At 38.9% G+C, this 19,944-nt stretch overlaps 1 pseudogene; it reads left to right on the forward strand.

Moving 5' to 3' along the window:
- Positions 1-561: 561 nt before the first annotated feature.
- On the forward strand, positions 562-17,489 carry LOC121313960 (annotated as a pseudogene).
- The last annotated feature ends 2,455 nt before the right edge of the window (positions 17,490-19,944 follow it).

The raw sequence follows: 19,944 nt of genomic DNA on the forward strand, positions 1-19,944 counted from the left end.
ATAGGGAGTCTTATTTACCAAGCCAACAAAAAGCTGTAGAAATGACTTATGAAGTATGTACCTGCAATGTTTTGTAATGTGTTGTATTTTTTAACAATCATAGGACTGTTTATACTCCCACAATTATTTTTCTATTTTTAGATGAAATTGGCTTGCATATTCTGAAATATCTTCAAAGACCCAACTATGTATGACTACCTGGACCCAAACGTACAAGACAATGAAGGCAACACATTATTACACCTCATCTTTCAAACAAATAACTCACCTTGAACAAATTATGGATATGCTGTCAAAGTTTTATATAAACACAAAAAAATAAAAATAAGCTCAAGAAGGAGGCAACCTTTAAAGTTAGTGGAGAAGACTCAAGACTTCTATACTGGAATAAAGTGCAGACGAAAAACAAAAAGATACAGGATTCAAAACTGAAATCAACAGATCAGATGGGGGGAACAAGACTCAGTAGGGAAACCTGAAGGTTGTGGGCAGGTCAAGCCAGTTGAAAAGGAATGTAAACTGTATACAGTATGTGAAAGCTTTGTGTACGAGATAGAGACAATGATTCAGCTTGTGGAATGGGCAAGTGCTTCTGCCAAAGCCGGTACCTTGCTTTCTAAACCTTCACAAGCAAAAGTAATCTTAGAACAACCCACCTGCACGTCGGACAAAGCTGGGAGTTCTGAGAACATTGAAGGGTCTGCTGTAGAACCTGGTGTACTGGAAGTCCTAGAGGTTGAGCCAGTGGTGGAAGAAACCCAGCCTTATGAAATACTGGAGGAGAATTGCCTTCAGGCACTGGACCGAGACAACATGACGTGGGAGATCGAATGCACATCTAAAGTATTGAAGAAGATCGCCAGCAAGGATGTTTCGTAACGTATGAAAGCAAAAATTGTACAAGTCGTTCAGCAGCTTGGAAATGGAGAATGGACATCAAGTCTTAAGAAGAGACTCGAGCATTTAAATAGTGAAATTAAACTCTGTGAACCTAAACTAGACAAGGCAGCGAGGATGTTATGGGAACTTGCAATAGACTTCTCTCCCTGCTGCAGGCAAAATTCAGAGAAGGTTATCAGGACAAAACAGTTATCTCATAGTACAGAAGAGGCCACTGTAAAGGTTTACAGTTGGATTATTCGTGTGTGGGACATTGTTACTGACCATGACAAACTCAAACATGCCATTAATTTAATCTGCCTGGCTTTCAACAGTGGTTCATCGTGCATCTTGAAGAAAAAGCTCAAAGGCCTAAACAGCGCTAAGCTCTCAGCAAACCTCAACACAAAGAAGTGCATTCCACGTTGCTATGTGGAATATGCTGACAGTCAAAAGGTGGAGGAGAATAATATATTCCAAAATATATTCCACCAACTAATGCAGTGAAAACAGAATACAATATAATTAAGTTTCATAGTTTCAGCACGAACATGGCACTCAGCATTATCAGTAACATGGACGCTAAAGTCCAGTACCCTTTCAGAGTCGGGGAATTGGAATATGCAATAATAGACCTCAATCCAGAGCGCTTGGAAGCAATCATCTTGATAGGGAGAAGCAGAACAGGCAAAATCACTTGTTGCCTCTTCAGGCTGTGGAAGCAGTACCAAAAATACTGGGTAAATGCAGAGCAGGCTGATGGGCCCTTGCTTTTGCTCGAGCATTTACATCAGGTATTTGTTACCAAAAATCATGTTTTGTGCAAAGAAGTACAAAAGAACTTCATTGAGCTGAGCAAGTCCATGAAAGCCACCAGCCACTTTAGACCGCTGGAGTCCAACATATACAGGCTGCAGGATATTCAAGATGAGCACTTCCCCCTATTTATCACTTTCAGGCAATTTATGTTACTTGTGGATGCATCAATGCCTAACCCTATCTTTCCAAGAAATCCAGATGGCAGCCTGAAAAGGAATGTTGTGGGTTGGTCTGTTCAGGACGATCTAATGATTCCACAATTGATAGATGATAAATAGGAAGGCGAGTTTGAAGATAAACTGGATGACGAAGGGTCACAGAAAGTCAGGTAAAAGAAACTGACCCACGCCTCTTTGTGACATATGAAGTTTTTGCTTCTGAAATTTGGCCCAAAATGGTCAAGGGCAAACCTCCCTATAACCCAGCTTTGGTATGGAAGGAAATCAGATTCTTTCTAAAGGGCTCTTTTCAACAGTTCAACAGTTCTGATGGTATGCTTATGGAAGAAGAGTACAATAAGTTAGGTAAGAAGGGAGCCCCGGACTTCCAGGAGGACCGAAGTGAAGTTTATCTTCTCTTTCATCTGTACAAGCAAATCAAGTCACAGCGAGGCTTCTTTGATGAGGAAGATGTTCTGTTCAACCTGTCCCAAAGGTTTGCAAAACTCGATGAGATATCATGGTCAATACATGAGCTTTAAGGGGATGAGATCCAAGATTTCAGCCAAGCTGAGCTTATACTTCTCATGAAAGTCATCAATGACCCTAATGCCATGTTCCTTACTGGAGACACCGCACAGAGCATAATGAAAGGAGTCGCCTTTCGTTTCAGTGATCTTCGATCGTTGTTCTTCTATGCCAGCAAAAGCAACACTGACAAAAGGAAACACTTAATTGTCAGACAACCGAGAAGGATTTATGAGCTGTATCAGAACTACAGATCACATTCAGGTAGGTGAACATGGCTATATTAAAAAGAAATTGTGCATTGAGCTGTAGGAAAGTGTAATTGAAGGAGTCACTTTTTTTGATGCTGTGGCAGAGTGTTTATGTTTATTAGTGTTTTATGTTGTATGTAGTGTGTTAGTGTTGGTGTTTATGTATAAAATATACGGGATATAAATATGGGTTTCGAGCACAAGTCTTTAAAATGTATATTTTTATTTAGGCACGAGGATTGCACAACACTTCACGTGCAGGCAAAAAGTAATATGTGAGCACGGGGAATTGCACTTTTATTAATTCACGTGCAGTTGTATGGAGACTCCAATTCAATGATTGATTAGCAATCGAGTCTCGGTACAGCTGCATAAAAGCAACATGTTTTTACTCACTCGGGGTTGTGTGTTCAGTGAGTGGAGAACGGGTGTGGAGAGGAGAAAGTGAAAACGTTAAGTAAATCATAATTTCACTCACCATGTTTGTCTGTTCGTCCGCTGTTTTGTTAGTGTGTTTTGTTTAGTGTTAATTCATTTTGTTTGTCTGTTTATTTTGGCCTGAAGTGCCGTATCCTGTTTTGGTGTGCTGTTTTTCTGTTTAAATCTTTTATTTTGTTTATTAAATGCTGAGCACAGCTCAGCTTCACCAAAAATCTACATCTCTGTCTGTCCTGTGTTATTGTTCCAGGTCTGACGTCACCCACTACAGCCATCTTTGTGACAGATGCATATAAACTTATGTTTGTAGTCAATTTCCCCACTATTTTCCTGTTTTGCTGTGCCTACCCTTCTATGTAACATAGCCAACCCTGTTATGTTTTCAGGTTTAATTGAAGGGATTCTGAATTTGGCCTCTGGTGTTGTGGACCTGCTTCAGCACTTCTTTCCTGAGTCATTTGACAGATTGCCAAGGGACCGGGGACTTTTCGATGGACCCAAACCCACACTGTTGGAGTTTTGCAGTGTTACTAACTTGACAGTGTTACTCAGAGGGAATAAGAGGAAGTCACAGGCCATTGAGTTTGGGGCTCATCAGGTTTGTGATCATTATTGCTCTAAATTAATTCAGTTTCATCATAAATGTTGCTGTGCGACACCATGTGTGCTTCTTTAACCCTTAGCCGTCCATTTATTCAGCGATTGTCAGGCGTGTCATGTCCAGTTTGTTTTCACACACGTTGTTTATTTTACACATGCTGTTTTTTTTTTCAGTAAAACAGATTTAAAAGGCACTGCATAACAAAAGGACATCAGTACTGCATCTCCAGCCAAGCCCCACCCCTTGTTTGCTGTATTTTTCACAAACCTCTTCATAGTTGTGCATACTGATAAATCCTCTCCTGATCACTTGTTTTATCACCAAACTCCTCAATAATGTGATCCAAATCATTATTTTATTACTATAACATCTCAAAAAGCTGTGCAAATGTCTGTGATATTATTTGGATGCGGAAGTAGCTACCTCCTTTGTTATGTCCGTGTTATCTCTGTAGCGCATGAGGCTATGAGATACGCCCTCTTTATTTTTTTCTGCTTCATTCAGCTCCTATCGCTCTCACTCGGCCATTGAAAGGTTTTCTTGGCTTTTTCCGGAGAAAAAACTACTATAGACCTGTGCTTGACGTCTTTTTGATGATGTGGACCACGTGTCAGGAATTTGAGCATATAGCCCACTGCTAAATCAACTCTGAACTGACTGCACTAATCACAGCTTGAATAAGTCTAGGACTGTAAGTCTGTAGGTTTAGTATTTGGAGTTGTTCATGCAGCTACAGGGGAGGAACAGTTTATTTAACAGGATCTGTTGGGTGCCGTACTGGGTGAATGGGTGCAAAACCCAGCTTTGTGTAATATTGTAGAACTTGTTCACAGTATTGTTGATGCCTGTTTGAGATGTATCTAAGTTTGCTTTACTGTAGGTGATACTTGTAGCCAACCAAACAGCAAAAGAAACAATTCCTGAAGAGTTGCATTCGGCTCTGGTTCTTACAATCTATGAAGCCAAAGGTCTGGAGTTTGATGATGTGCTGCTCTATAACTTCTTCACAGATTCTGAGGTGAGATTCTTAAATACCTGTGGCAGTTGTTATATTTTTCTATAAGGTGGCACATCAACAGGGATTGAAATGACTCTCTTTGCATAGCAGTTTGATCCATTCTTGGTTTTACTATGACTTTAATAAGACACACCTGAGCTTGTTAATTATCTGTTGGGGAGCGACAAGCACATATTAAAACCTGGAATGGGTGGAAGTGCTGTGCAATAGCAGTCTTATTTCCATCCCTGAATTAAGGACAGGGAACATAAATAAAACACTGTTTGTTATGTTATGTCAAGATAGTACTGTGCCACCAGATATATATATATCTTTTTGTTTTCTGTCTTTAGGCTGGAAAAGAATGGTGAGTGATCTCCTCATTTAACCCTTTGAATATCCCAAAACCTGAGAGTGGGCCACTTGTAGAGCTACCACTGGAAGAGACGGGTATCCCACAAAGCAGGTCTCTGGAGTTTAATGCTGATCAGCATAAGGTGGGTTCTTCAATTCATGGACTTAGTAAATACATTTTTTTTTATGTATATGGAGAAAGAAAAAACATTCTGGAAATCCGCTGTATAGGAAAACATTTAGACCAGTTTATCTACTGTATATAATAATAAAGTAAAAAAAAAGAAGCTGTTTGTATAATTTGTGTTAAAAGAATGTTATTGTTAATTGGGTATTGTTGACTATTAATGTATGTTGTATATTGTAGATGCTGAATTGGGAATTAAAATAGCTGTGCACAGCAGTGACCAGAGCTAGTGTCAATCTATGGCTGTTCGATGAAAACCGAGAGAAGCACACACCTGCTTTTGAATACTTTATCAAACGAGGAAACGTACAGGTTGTCAGAACTGATGAGAACACAGGTAAAGTTCTGTTGACTCTGAAAATTTGGCAACACTAGTAGATGTGTGTGGGTGTGATTATTGGGCTGGCAGAGAGGGTGTTAAAATCCTTCCTGCCAGAATACATGTAGGGATGTGGCTAGTGCCTTATTTGAATGATTTATTGTTAATAAGGTACATGGTCTCTAAAGGGGAGAAGATACTTTGTTAGGAGAGGAGTGTAGGTGTCTGTGTAAACTGTGTATTGTTTGTACTGTTCAGTGAAGGTGACTGCCCAGCCTGACGGCAGTGTTTGTGTTCAGTATTGTTTTATTTACACCTTTTATTTTAGCCCCAGTGACTTATTTATTTGTTCCTGTGTTTTGTTTGTTTGTTAATTAAAAGCGTGCATTTATGAGCTGTGTTTGCTTTCCTGCCGCTGACCTGCCTTCACCGCAGCACTACCCTACTACATATGGTGGCAGTGGTCGGACAGTGCCCTACTACATATGGTGGCAGTGGTGGGACAGTGCCCCATAGCAACCCAGAGAGAAATGCAGTTTTAAAAAAAAAAAAAAAAAAAAAGTATAATAATAAAACAATACTGAACACAAACACTGCTGCCAGGCTGGGCATGCGTTAACACTGAACAGCACAGACAGTACACAGTTTACACCAGAGGTTTTTTTTTTTTGCTGCTCCCCCTTCAGAGATACATGTCCAATGTGCACTTCCTCCTTCTAATAAACAGTACATTATTTAGAAAAAGATGATTTTATCAACACATAATAACATATTTTTGCTGAAGACAGAAAGCAGCATAGCACAGCACCATTATTCAAATATGTAATAAATTTGAATATAAAAATACACTTAATGAGTCATATTTATCTCAGTGAGTAGGGTGAGCCTGGTTGCTTGCGCACTGTTTGTGGTATCTCGGCTTGATTTTGGAGTTTCAACCTCAGATCTGTCTCTACATTCAAGTGATTTCTTTACTTGTTCTTGATGTAAGTAAGCGAAGAAAACCCTGTTTCAAACAGTTTTGTTGAGGCAAAATGAACAAGTATTTTGATGGCTGTTTGACAATTCAGTGAACTCTTGGAATTAAGAGACAGAACTGATCAACGGGTATAACTTTAAAATAATCTCTCAAAACAGAGTCACCATCAACGTCAGTTAAATTCTTTTTTAGACTCACAGCAATCTTGGTCTTTGCTGCAAAGTTCTCTGAAAACAGATTTCGAACAGTTCTTACCTTGCAAAGGAAGGTTAAGTTCATTGAGCTTGTCAAACATGTCAGCCAAATAGCCCAGTAAAACTTGAAAGTGCTGGCCAAGAGTGTTTGTGAAGTGGGGAGTCAGAGTTTGTCAAAAACTTATGACACTCTTCCCTGAGTTCTCAGGCTCTTGCCAAAACTTTACCTTGTGATGTGAACTGTGTGACAGCCATCAGACGTCTGTATGAAGCAAAAGTTGTTTATGCAAACATCCCATCTGTTCACATAGCGCTAAGAAAAGTTTTGAGTTCAATGGTCGAGCTTTTAGCAATTTTTTCTGCAGCGGGGATACATCTGAAAGCTCTTTTGGCGTCGTTTTTGCAGCAAGCGCTTCCCTGTGAATGCAACAATGATGAATTTAGTGAGCTGTAAGTCCACTTTTGTGTCCACTCATCGCTTTTGCCCCGTCCACACAAATCCCGACACAACAATTCTACTCCGTGCTTTTATCCGTCATGTACCCGTCTTAAATTTGAAACAGCTCCTCAGAAGTAATTCTTGTTGGAGCAGAGCAGCAAAATAAAAAGTATATAGAAGAGTCAGCACCATCTAGTATTCTGCTAATTAGTTTATGTATATATAGAGTAAGAGGAGGATGTGTGCAGAGCAGAGGCTGTTCACATGGGTGCACGTGTGTGTGTGGGTGTTTGGTGATGTAAATTGTGTTTAATTGACGTGTGATTGGAAAAGTGTGGAAAGTGGCCAGGTGGTAATGGAATGATTGGCTGCCAGTTATCCCTGGTCACGCCCTGTAAAAGAACAAAGGAAATAATGTTTGATGTGGGCAGTGTAGGAGAGTTATGAACAGAGAAGGAGTTTGCTGTGTGTATCAAGTGAGTTTCAGTACACTTTCTGGAAACAAGGTTTTTTTTCATAATTGACAATGTTTTACGTCGTATACGTTTCTGTAAATACTTGAAAATGAAAACACATGTTACAATATACAAAACAAAACATAAGGAGTATCAAAGCAATGTTCAAGAAAATTGAAAATTGTCTCTAAATCTTGGATTCCTCAAAATAGCCACCCTTTGCCTTAATAACAGCCTCACAAACACGAGGCATTCGGTTAACAAGTTTCAGCAGGAAATCACCCGACATGTCTTCCCAGCTCTTCTGCTGCAATTCCCAGAGATGTAGGGCACTTGTGGGTAGCTTTCCTTTGACTATTCTGTCCAGTTCGTCCCATACAAGTTCTATGGGATTGAGGTCTGGAGACTGGGCAGGCCAGGTCATTAGATTGAGCTGTCCTTCACTTTCCTTCTTTGTCAGATAGTTCTTGCACAACTTTGAGGTGTGTTTCGGGTCGTTATCTTGCTGAAGAATGAAGGACTGCCCAACTAGCCGTTGGCATGCCTCTGAAGTATGCTATGATAGCCATGCTGGTTGAGCTTGCCATGGACTTGATAAAGACCACCAACTCTGTCACCAGCAAAGCAACCCCAGATCATGACACTGCCTCCTCCATGCTTGACAGTGGGAACCACACATGCAGATCTCATGCACTCCTGTGTCTTACAAATACTCATCAGTTGGACCCAAATATTTCAAATTTTGACTCATTGGTCCATAAGACTGACTTACATTCCTCAAAAGTCCAGTTTCTGTGTTTTTTGGCCCAGGCAAGTCTCTTCATCTTTTTCTGCACTCTTAACAATGGTTTCTTTGCAGCAATTCTTCCAGTTAGGCCAGCTTCGTGCAATCTCCTCTGAACAGCTGATGTTGAATATATATATATATATACACACACACACACACACACAAAAGTTTTGCTTTTGTGGATGAAGAAAAAAACTTACAAGAAATAGATGTCTACAATTATTTATTTCAGCAATCTTTATGCAAAACTCCAAAAATGCTAATTCAGAAGTATTCATACCCTGACAAGGAAAATGAAATTAATAGCTAGTTGAGGCAACTTTATCATTAACAACCTCTTTTAAATGATTAGAATATTTGTCAATGAGCTTTTGGCATGGCTCTTTAGTGATTTTTGACCATTCTTCAATGCAAAATTGTTCCAGTTCATTTACATTCCAAGGACTTCTCTTGTGCACAGCCTTCTTCAACTCATTTCAAACATTCTCAATCAGATTTAAATCGAGACTTTGACTAAGCCATTCCAGAACCTTGATTTTATTCTTTTTTAACCTGAAGTAGATTTTGATGTGTGCTTTGGATCATTGTTGTGCTGGAATGTCCAGTTGCGCTTTAAACCAGGTTCTGTAGTGGAGGGTTTCAGATAATTGGCCACTATCTTTTGATATGGTATGGAATCCATTTTGCCATGTATTGAAACAAAATTTCCTGTTAAAAAACAGCCCCATAGAAGGATATTACCACCTCCATGCTTGACAGTAGGTATGGTGTTCTTTCCTTTGTACACCTCACCAGACTTTCTCCAAACGTAATGAATATCAGCTTGTCCAAATAGCTCGATTTTTGTTTAATCACTCCACAAAAACCTTTCACCAGAACTCTTAGCCGTCATTCATATGCCGTTTTGCAAACTGTAAGCGATTGTCCTTGTGATGTTTTTCTATGGCTTTTTCTTTGGCCTGCGACCATTGAGACCTTCTCCATGCAATACTCGACCTATGGTTGAAATGGAAACCCCAGTCCCACTTGCAGCCATTTCGCTTTGAATATCTTTGGCAGTCAATTTCGGATTGTTATTAATCTACTCACAATTCTTCTACTTGTTCTTGGTGAAAAAAACTTTTTTCTTCCAGACCAAGGGAACATTCTAACAGTACCATGAGTCTTGTAGAAAGATTAGTAGAAACAATAGTTGAATTTGGGATACTCATATGCTTGGAAATCTTCTTGTATTCTTCTCCAGCTTTATTACAATAAATAATTTTCTGCTTAAGTTCTTCAGATAGCTTTTACCATATTGACTTATTGGTAATGACAACAATCATCCTATGCCTTACCCTTTTATACTGTCTAAGAATGTTCACCTGCAGTCTAGCATTTTCTAGACTTTTCTAGAATTAGGTTCTGCATTATCATATTGAAATTTCTAGCACCTTGTAAACAATACTATCATAGCATCAAAGGGTATGAATACTTTGAATTAGCATTTTTTGAGTTTTACCCATTGTGGTATGTAAACTTTTTACTACAACAAATACATTATGTTTTCTTTTTAAAACCTGCTGTATGTCAGCATCATATTTCTCTACTGTCCCGAGTTCCTCTTCTTTACTCTTCAGAGCCTCTACTTTCAACTTCTCAAAGCCCTCTTGTTTGAGTTCAAGTTCCTGATTCAAACTCTGTCTCCCTTGCCAGACCTTCTCTTGATTATTTATTTATTTATTTTTAACTCTGTTACACATTTCAGAACACTGCACTTGAGCATGCTGCAATTGCAACACTAGCTCTTTTTCTTTGACTTCATTCTTCTGCTGCAGCTCAAAGATAAAACACTCGTGTTACTCACTCTTTTTTTCAAGCTGTCTTTGCAGCTCCTTTATCTTGAACCCACAGCATTGTAGCTCAGTAGATAACTCACTGATTTATCTTTCTTGTCCAGAACCTGGTCCCTCTCAGTCTTGCTTATGGACTGTTTAGCAACATCACTTGCAAACTTTTTCATGAACTTGCTCCATCTCTTTCAGCTTGCCTTGTAGTGATGTGACATTGCCATTTTTCTGCAAGAACTTGGTTTCTGCCTTCTTTTTCCACTGTGAAAGCTTGTTCTTCCACTGCTCTGCCTGGTCAAGGGCCATTGAACTGTCCTGCTTGAGAACCTCTGTGCTTTTCATTAGTTCTTGTACTTGGTTTGTGACCTTTTGTGCTATTTCCACTGAACTTGAACAATTGTTTTCCCTCTTCTTGGGCCTGCATCTGTTGCTGCAGGGCTTCCTTTAATTTCTTCAGCAGCACCTCCTGTGGCTGCTGTAGGTCACTCCGTGCATTCTCCTTAGAACAAACATCCGCTGTGGAAATCCGCTCTTCCTGTGGCTGGAGGGCACACTGACTTTTCCTCAGTAGCGCCTCCTGTGGCTGCTGACGATCCCTTGCAGGGTGCATTTCATTACTTCCCTCAGCTGCGCCTCCAGTGGCTGCTGATGGTCATGGACGCTTTGCGCTTTTCTCACTGGCTCGTCTATCCCGTCCGGCCCCTCAGGCTTCCCTGAGTCTTGCTTCATCTCTGTGATGAAGTGCCCGCCCCTGTGTGTATTTTCTGTTATATGTTGCGTGTGATGTGTTAAATGTTGGTGTATAGTCATTGGCACACGGGATATAAACGGGTCTGTGTAACACGAGTGTTTAAAATGTATATTTGTATTTAGCCACGAGGATTGCACAGCACTTCACGTGCAAGTAAAAAGTAATATGTGAGCACGGGGAATTGCACTTTATTAATTCACATGCAGTTGTACCAAGACTCCAATTGAATGATTGATTAGCAATCGAGTCTTGGTACAGCTGCATAAAAACAGCATGTTTTCGCCCACTCGGGGTTGGGTGTTCGGTGAGTGGAGAATGGGAGAGAGAGAGGAGGAGAAATAATTTGTCAACAATTGCTTGTTTGTTTAAACTCACCGTGTTTTGTTAGTCTGTCGATCTGCCCACCGTTTTAAGGGTTAGTCCGTTTTTTGTTTGTTTTTTTTTTTTTTTTTTTTTGGTTTTTTATTTTTTTTTTTATTTATTTTCCCACAAAAACACCTCTCCTGGTCTGACGCTTGGAGGCGCTGTTATCCCACATAGGACACCACGTGTCACAAAGACTCCCGAAGTGGGCGGCATCAGAAACAGGAAGGAATGAACACAACAGACAGGACAGATGAAATGAAACGATGATGACGCCTGCTGGCGCCAATTTATTGAAAAATAAACAGTTTAAACAAACAGAAACAGGACACGGCACTCCACGCCAAAATAAAGAGACAAACAAAAATGGACTAACACTTAACAAAACGGTGAGCAGATCGACAGACTAACAAAACACGGTGAGTTTAAACAAACAAGCAATTGTTGACAAATTATTTCTCCTCCTCTCTCTCCCGTTCTCCACTCACCGAACACCCAACCCCGAATTGGTGAAAACATGCTGTTTTTATGCAGCTGTACCAAGACTCGATTGCTAATCAATCAATCAGTTGGAGTCTCGGTACAACTGCACGTGAATTAATAAAGTGCAATTCCCCGTGCTCACATATTACTTTTTACTTGCACGTGAAGTGCTGTGCAATCCTCGTGGCTAAATACAAATATACATTTTTAAACACTCGTGTTACACAGACCCGTTTATATCCCGTGTACCAATGACTATACACCAACATTTAACACATCACACGCAACATATAACAGAAAATACACACAGGGGTGGGCACTTTGTCACAATCTCCCACTCACGTAGCAGGCATTTTGACTCCACATGCCCATATCCTACGCAGCAGGAACACACAGTACTTCCCCATGTTACCAGCTCCCTGTCAGTCCTCTCCCTAATGGAGCTTCAAGCTTGCTTTTTATATTCTGTGGCTGTTCCCAATTAGCACCATATATATATATATATATATATATATATATATATATATATATATATATATATATATATATATAGATATATATACACACACACACACACACACACACACACACACACACACACACACACACACACACACTACACCCACCCCTCATTATATCGCCCCTCGCTATACTGCGGAATATCGCAGTCCTGGAGTTGGTTCCCTATTTTTATTGTCTGACTGCACATGCACTAGCTGCAATATACATAGGCACTTAGAATTACTGTTTGTTTTATTTCACACTGCACATCACAAACAAAAATATACAAAACAATTAAAAACAAAGCATTAATATCATACTGTTGTCATATACACACGCATTGCACAATAACACAAAGCAAATTAAATATCTATTTGCTGAAGCAGTTTTTATTTTAGCCAACAAGGTGTTCACTTGTGGCAGCAATGCACTAGCATAAGCCACAAGACAGTGAAGTCAGCTCCCTAGCAACAAGCCTCCTATATTGGGAATGGATTCTTTTAATGCAGCGGGTTTGTGCATTTGAGAAAGGAGAGGAAGACTTGCTATATAGTGCCGGGAACTATATATAACCTGGGGTTTGTGGACGCTATATAGCTCACCGTGTGTGTACGTGTGTTTGGTTGGGAGTAATATAGCGGGAGCGATATGACGCCTTACTTTGCAAAGCGTTATCGTTTTTCTATTTTAAAATCAAAAGGTAATATATAATATATATATATATATATATATATAATATATATATTATATATATATATATATCTCGTATCTCGTTTATTTTTAAATTGAATTGAGAATATGGCTATTTTTAATAATTAACCATTTGCATTTTGCACTAAGGTGCAAATCAGGCCTTTAGAGTGGTTTATGGTTGGGAAACTGGCATTATCCACCTGATTGCTTCATATTTATTTCTATGGTGACATATAGTACGCAACATCGAGAAGCAAAATTGGGCTTACAGAGAGCGCCTTTAATACCCAGACATGAAAGCATTGCAAATCAAAGATAATGTTTCATAATCTTCAGAACAATTGCATAACAGCAGATTCAGTGGGTCATTTTGACCAGACACTTGAGTTAACAGTAGGTGCTTTTGGCAATAATCGTTCACAAGTTTCATTATAATTTAATTGCAGAGCTTGATGTCAGCATGTTTGTTGAAACACAGCAGGAGTGGTTTGAAAGAGGAGACGTCTTTGCAAAAAATCAGTGTTGGATGGTAAGGTTTTAACAAGTCAAAGTTGAATACCATGACAACAAATACAATCTTTTTCACAGGTGTTGGAAAACACAGTCATTTTAGCTTTTCTTGATTAATGTAGGTTGCTGCCAAATGTTACCAAAAAGGAGGGGCAGAAGACAAAGAGAAACTTGCTCTGGCAAATGATTCCATTCTCAATGTGCGCTCTAAGAAAACAACTTCCAAGTAAGTCATCTTCTTACTAGCAAATATTTAAAAACAAAATAGATTTACTGTTTTAGTTTTCCATTGCCTGTTCCTCATCCTTTGCAGCCTCTGTAATGTTCGATTCCTCTAGTGGTCTTTGGGTAGCCATGTTTGATTTTGCGCTATGCATCCTGTCTTTACTTAAGGATCAAAAACAGCGGGCCCTTATGCTGATTTCTGCGGTCACCTTGTCTTTATCTGACACTGCAAACATGTAGCAGAAAAAATTACTGGATTTGTTTGGAGAGTACTTTTATCAACTGACTATGCGCTAATGTAACTGTAATGATGCAGTAACTGAAACAGTTAAGCAGTGCTGAAACTAATTATACATTTTTAAAAAGGTACAATTTAAATAGTTTGACACAAACTCTTTTGTATTTCAAGGGACAATCTCCCGGTCTTTCCTGTTCCTCTTATTTTAAACCAAGTGAAGGAAAAGATTAGCGTTTCTCTGGCCCCTTTTATGCTATCCCGCATGACCCCTTGGTAAACGATTGCAGCTGGGTCTATTGCTTGCAGCTGCTACTTCGTTTACCTTCCAGGTCAATACGTTCCTGCAACAGAGTCTTGCTTCCTTCCAGGCTGACCGACTTCCCGACTTCTGAAACGAAATGTCAGGCCATGCCATCCAGAGACTTTTCCTTTCGCTATTTAGCACCCTCTCAGGTTGAGAGGGAGATTTACAACCAGAACTCATTGTATTTCTGTCACAAGGGGTTAATTAAAGTATTTTAAATGAGAGGTAGATTTATCTACATAGTTGTTTTTCTGTACATTCCTACTTATGACCACTACGAAAACACTTAAAATGGCCTGGATTAAACAGTCACCAAAGCGACTGAATATTTATGTCTACTTAAGACTGTTGGATACATGTTGTATGTATTACATTGTGACAAATAAAATGTTGCCTTTTCTTTTCAGGGAAATGCAGCTTGAGTACTTGAGCACCAAAGCGGTCAATGAAGTGCCTAAAAAATGCAATAGAGTTCAGACTCTGTGCACAATTGTGTGAGCGGCTGGGGAAGGTACTGTCAGGTCGTCATTTGCTCTGTTGTACTTCTTGCAGAATCTTGCCATTTACCAAGATACCAGATGCTTCCAAGCTGAATTGTCTGGTACTTCCAACCTCAAAAGACTTACTTGATTTAAGTAAAAGTGGAAGTCATCCAGTACTTCAGTTATGAAATTCGTAGTGCAGTTTACGTTACTTTTTAGTAATGCATAATGAATCTAGCGTCTGTGCACGCAGGCCCTTTGTTTGTAATCCATCTGCGGCATTGGAAAAAAAAAAGCGTCTTTCCTTCACAGCCATATTGTTTGTGGTCAGTAAAGCAAATCAGAATACTTGTTGCTTTTGTTTTTATTGTAAAAAGTTTTTGTAAAGTAGTTCAAAGTAAAATTACAGTTAAAATGTATAGTTGTAGTTAATGCATACCACATACGTTAGCATTAAAGTATATATAGTATTTATTGAAGTACTCAGGACTTTAAGGTAATGTTGTATTTTACTCACCCAAATTTTTTTTTACTCCCATAGTGTCTAAATTGGAGAGTAAATTACTCAGTGACCCAAAACTTTATCTGGAGCGCTGTCTAATACATTAATGTATTTTTACATTTCTTTGCAGATGAAAGATGCAGCTGTGTGTTACAGAAAGGCAGATTATCTGCCAAGTATTTTGAAAAAGCCTATGAATTTGACTTTGCAGTAAAAATATATTTCCGGGCTGTATTATTTGATGAGGCTGCTGAAGCTTTGGGAAGGTATTTTCATGACTTTCCTACTTCTATGAGGTGATGGTTTTATAAAAATGTAAATTCATTTATATCTTCGTTTATGTCTTCAGGTATAAGCAGAAAGGTGAAATCAAGCTTCCATATACCAGGATCAAGTTTATCTGGAAGCAGCAGTAAAATGTCACAAAGAAAACATGCAAGAATATTTAAATTTCTTGCAAAGCTAAACCCTGATTACCAGCTTGTTTCTCAAAAGACACAATTATTTGAAGTCACTTCGGCATGAGGAAGAGGCAGCCATTTTAATGAAATATGTTTCTTCAGGGGAAACTGAGAGAACAGTCGTCTTGTGATGTTAGTGAATATTGAACAAACCTTGGATTCTGGATGTGAATACTTGCTATGGGAGAATTTCATCACAGCAGCAAACAAACTGAAGGAACTTCAGGATGATGAGCCAAGTCAAATTTCCACGAGGCTGATAAATATTATTAAAAAGGTTAATGTTTCAAGAAGTATCAGAGAAGTTGTTGAAAGCCTTCAGGAATTGTTCATAGGGAGGGATGATGAGTATCTTCAGGACTGCAAATGGGACAGTAGCTATAAGGGTATTTATTTTCAGAAAGTCAGTCTTAACAGATACTCCTACTTGTTGCTGCCTGTTCATTTATCTCCACAACCCCAAAGGGATGATAAAGAAAATGGACGGTTTTTAAGAAGAGGCAGATGAAAGGCTGAAGCTGGAGCTGCATAGAAAAAACATCCAGCACAGATGGAGTGATGTATTGGAAAATGCATTTTGTTGTGCAGAGCAATAGCTGCAATGAAAACCAAGCCAGAACCCTCGCACCCTAAACATTTCATTAAAGCAGACATTGACAGAACGCAGTATGCTCTATGTGCCGTGAAGTTCCGCAAGAACATGACGAAACATTCAGAAGAACAAATGGTGGATGCCCAGGATGATGCAAGTCTTGCCACTGAAGAAAAGGAAATACCTGAAGACAAGGAAGACTATGAAACCCACCTCTCCAGCACAGGACATAAACAGAAGCAAAACGAGTATGAGAATTACCTGCGGTATTTTATGCAATGTGTGGATTCTGTAATTACCAAATCCAAACCCATTCTTCAGGATCTATAGGAAGGCATGAAAGGCCAGCTTGCTGCTAAAGAACAATCAAAAACTGTGGTAGGAAAATTGAAAAGCTGCATTCAAAACATTAACTCTTCCATAGAGGCTTTACAAGAAAAAAAATTGGGATTCACGTAAACAACAGTTTGTTTTGTCATTTATATTTAACTTCAGACTCGTTTAAAAGATACACAGTTAGATGTCTTAGTAACAAATGTTTGTAAATGTCTTTTGTACTGTGGCTCGCTGAGCACATTAATAAAATAAATGTTGAGACAATGATATAAGTAGGTTCTTAAATAATTAATGCTTTGTTTTGTAACAAGCATGTCCTGGGTAGTTCAAAGTATAAGTCATTTGTTTGTTTGCTTTGTTTGTTTATTTATTTGCAAATATAAAAATTGTTACTCTTTCAGAGTTTTATTGTTTAATGTTCAAATACATTTTTCCTGAACTTTTTCTTTTGCCTTAGGTTATAAAGAATTACAGCAACCTATTAATAATTTAACAAAAGTTCTGGAAGAAGCTCAGAGTTGTCTGAAGATGGTTAAAACTGGATTGTATAGTTATGGTGAAGGTAGGTAATCCTGTTGCTTACTATTATTATATTACGGAAGCCAAGCTAAAGCAATGTTAAACTAATACATATAGCTTATTCTACTTCATTTAACTGTTTTAAGAAAAATATATTTTAGACTGGGAACTACACCAGCCAGGGGCACAATGAAAAATACAAATTGCCATGTAAAACTATTGACTATTATAGCCTTGTAATATTTTCTTGCTGTAGAAACTGGGGACATGAGAGACATCAGTTTGGAGGATGATGGTGCTGAGGAGCAAGAATAATTTGAAGAATTGAAATGCAAGGCTAAGAAAAGGACTAAGGAAAGGTTTAGAAGAAGAAAAAAGCATTAACACCAAGCCTCAAGTCCCCCTCTAAGCCAAGGCTACACTTAGTAAGTGAAGTGCTGCCTAACCTCCTCAGTGGTTGTAAAAGGCAGACCTGTCCAGGACCAGCTTTAATTGCACATCTTAATGACACCTTATAAAGCTCACGGATCACCTTAGACCAGTCGTTCCCAACCTGTGGCCCATGAGTAAACTCCAGGTGGTCCGCAAACAACTCCCAAAATTCGGTTACACAATTCTTTCAAAAAACAATGAAACACACGTTGTGCTACTACAATATGTATTACTAAGCAGCACAACAAATAGCTTTAACCATGTGATATATAATTATAAGATGTGTATCTAGCCTGCATCTTCCCTCTTTGTAATATAGGCTAACTTTGCACATTAATCCCCTACATTTTATCATTACTATTGGATTGTGCCAGGATAGAGAGAGGGGTGGTGTGATTACAAAAACAAACACAGTCCAACAACAGAAGTAATGACATGACATGCACTGTATCCCTGTTTCCTGGTGTGCACTGACAGATGGGTATTATCATCCATTAATAATAAATACTCTGGGTGAAGTGAACCAGCAAAGAGCCACACAAAAGGAAAATGTCATTGTTACAGATTCCTTTGCGGATCATGAGAGCCCCTCCTCCAAAATGTAACAGTTATGCAACACATCACTCTGTTCTGTATATTATCTGTGTACCCTGTGTACTCGGTCCCGCTCAAGAGATCACGTCACTCCTGTCTTGGAGGCCTTGCACTGGCTGCCTATCAGGTTTAGAATTGATTTTAAAATTTTATTGCTGACATATAAGGCTGTTCATGGGCTAGCGCAGACTTATCTGTCAGATCTTTCATCTTTTTACACTCCCAATCGCAACCTCCACTCTGCTGATCTCAGACTGCTGTGTGTCCCGCCTGCTCTCCTGCGCTCTATGGGTGACAGGGCCTTTCTGTTGCTATGCCCCCAAATTATGGAACTCTATTCCACTAGAGACCAGGGACTCTGCTTCTTTGAGTGTTTTTAAAGTTAATTTAAAGACGTACTTTTTTAGAAAAGCGTTTTTATGATTTTTATGATTGTTTTATCTCCTTGTGTTTCTTTTATGCATAATCTGTTTATTTATTGTAGTGCTAATAATTGTGAGCGCTCTGAGATGACTGCTTTTAAGGGCGCTATACAAAATAAAGTTTATTATTATTATTATTATTATTATTATAAATACTTGACTAAATAAGATGGACAAAGTGGTTGAACATACGGTACCAGTTAGTGCTACACAAATTCCCTTTGCTGAACTTCCTCAGAGACCAGTCCAGTGACACTTACGGTATTCCATTCCATTTGAAAAAGTCAAAGATTTTTTTTTTTTCATGTCTAGATCCTGAGAAGTTATGGTGTGATCTCTACATAGCACATTTCTATTTTTTACCTGGCCTCTTTATACATTTTTTTTCTCTAAATCTGCCTCTTGTCTAGAAGAGTAGGTGACAGTAGGTCACATTACTATTTACATGAGCAGAGAAAAGTTTCATGAGAAAGAATCCACATGTCATCATGTTTAATGTAAATGGTTATTAAAGATCTGATTTGCTGATGGATAGTGTCTGCTTTTTTTAATACTATGTTTTAGTGTTGTCACTCACACTGCTTTTCACACATCATCTGTGTGTGTGTGTGTGTGGGGGGGGGTGGGTTATTAGATATTTATTAATGATAAACTGGGCCAAATCCGAGTGCTCGTTGAACAAGCGTTTGGGCTTTTGTAAGGGAGGGGGTGGATACTACTGAAGTGAACCACAAGCTTGTTCCCCAAATTATTACAGCCTCCTGTATCCTGCACAATCCGCCAGGACCGTAAGGAGGTGCTCAGTCAAGCAGAGGAACAGCTACCTCAGCCTCCAGCAAGAACTGTAAAACAGAGTCCTGCTATTAGAGATGCACGGCTGTCTTTATATTTGTAACTCGACGGTGTACTTTTATTTTGTATCGCATTTTTGTTTCATTAGCTTGTTTTGTATCTCTTTATACCAATATAACAGCCTCATTTGTGCTGTACTTGTATGACTGCTTCTGCTTAATAAAGAATTTGCATATTGAGTAGTATTGTCGATTCCCAAGAATTAATTTGCAAAAATTCCACACCACATTTTATTTTTAAAGTGGGTTAAACGGTGTTTGTGTTGTGCATTGTATCACACTGTCTCATCATGTCCTCTTCCCTTATGGATATTAACACCCAAGTCTCTTCATCGTTCCAATGGGTGTAAGTGGAGGATAGACATGGGTTTTGCTCAGACATAAGTAACTAGGAGAAATTGCATTGGAGTATAGTTATACACATTTAAACATAGTACTTAGTAGTACTTTACAATAAAGTCATGCAGTTTA

Source organism: Polyodon spathula, chromosome 4, assembly GCF_017654505.1.
Source record: "Polyodon spathula isolate WHYD16114869_AA chromosome 4, ASM1765450v1, whole genome shotgun sequence".
NCBI classification, from domain to species: Eukaryota; Metazoa; Chordata; class Actinopteri; order Acipenseriformes; family Polyodontidae; genus Polyodon; species Polyodon spathula.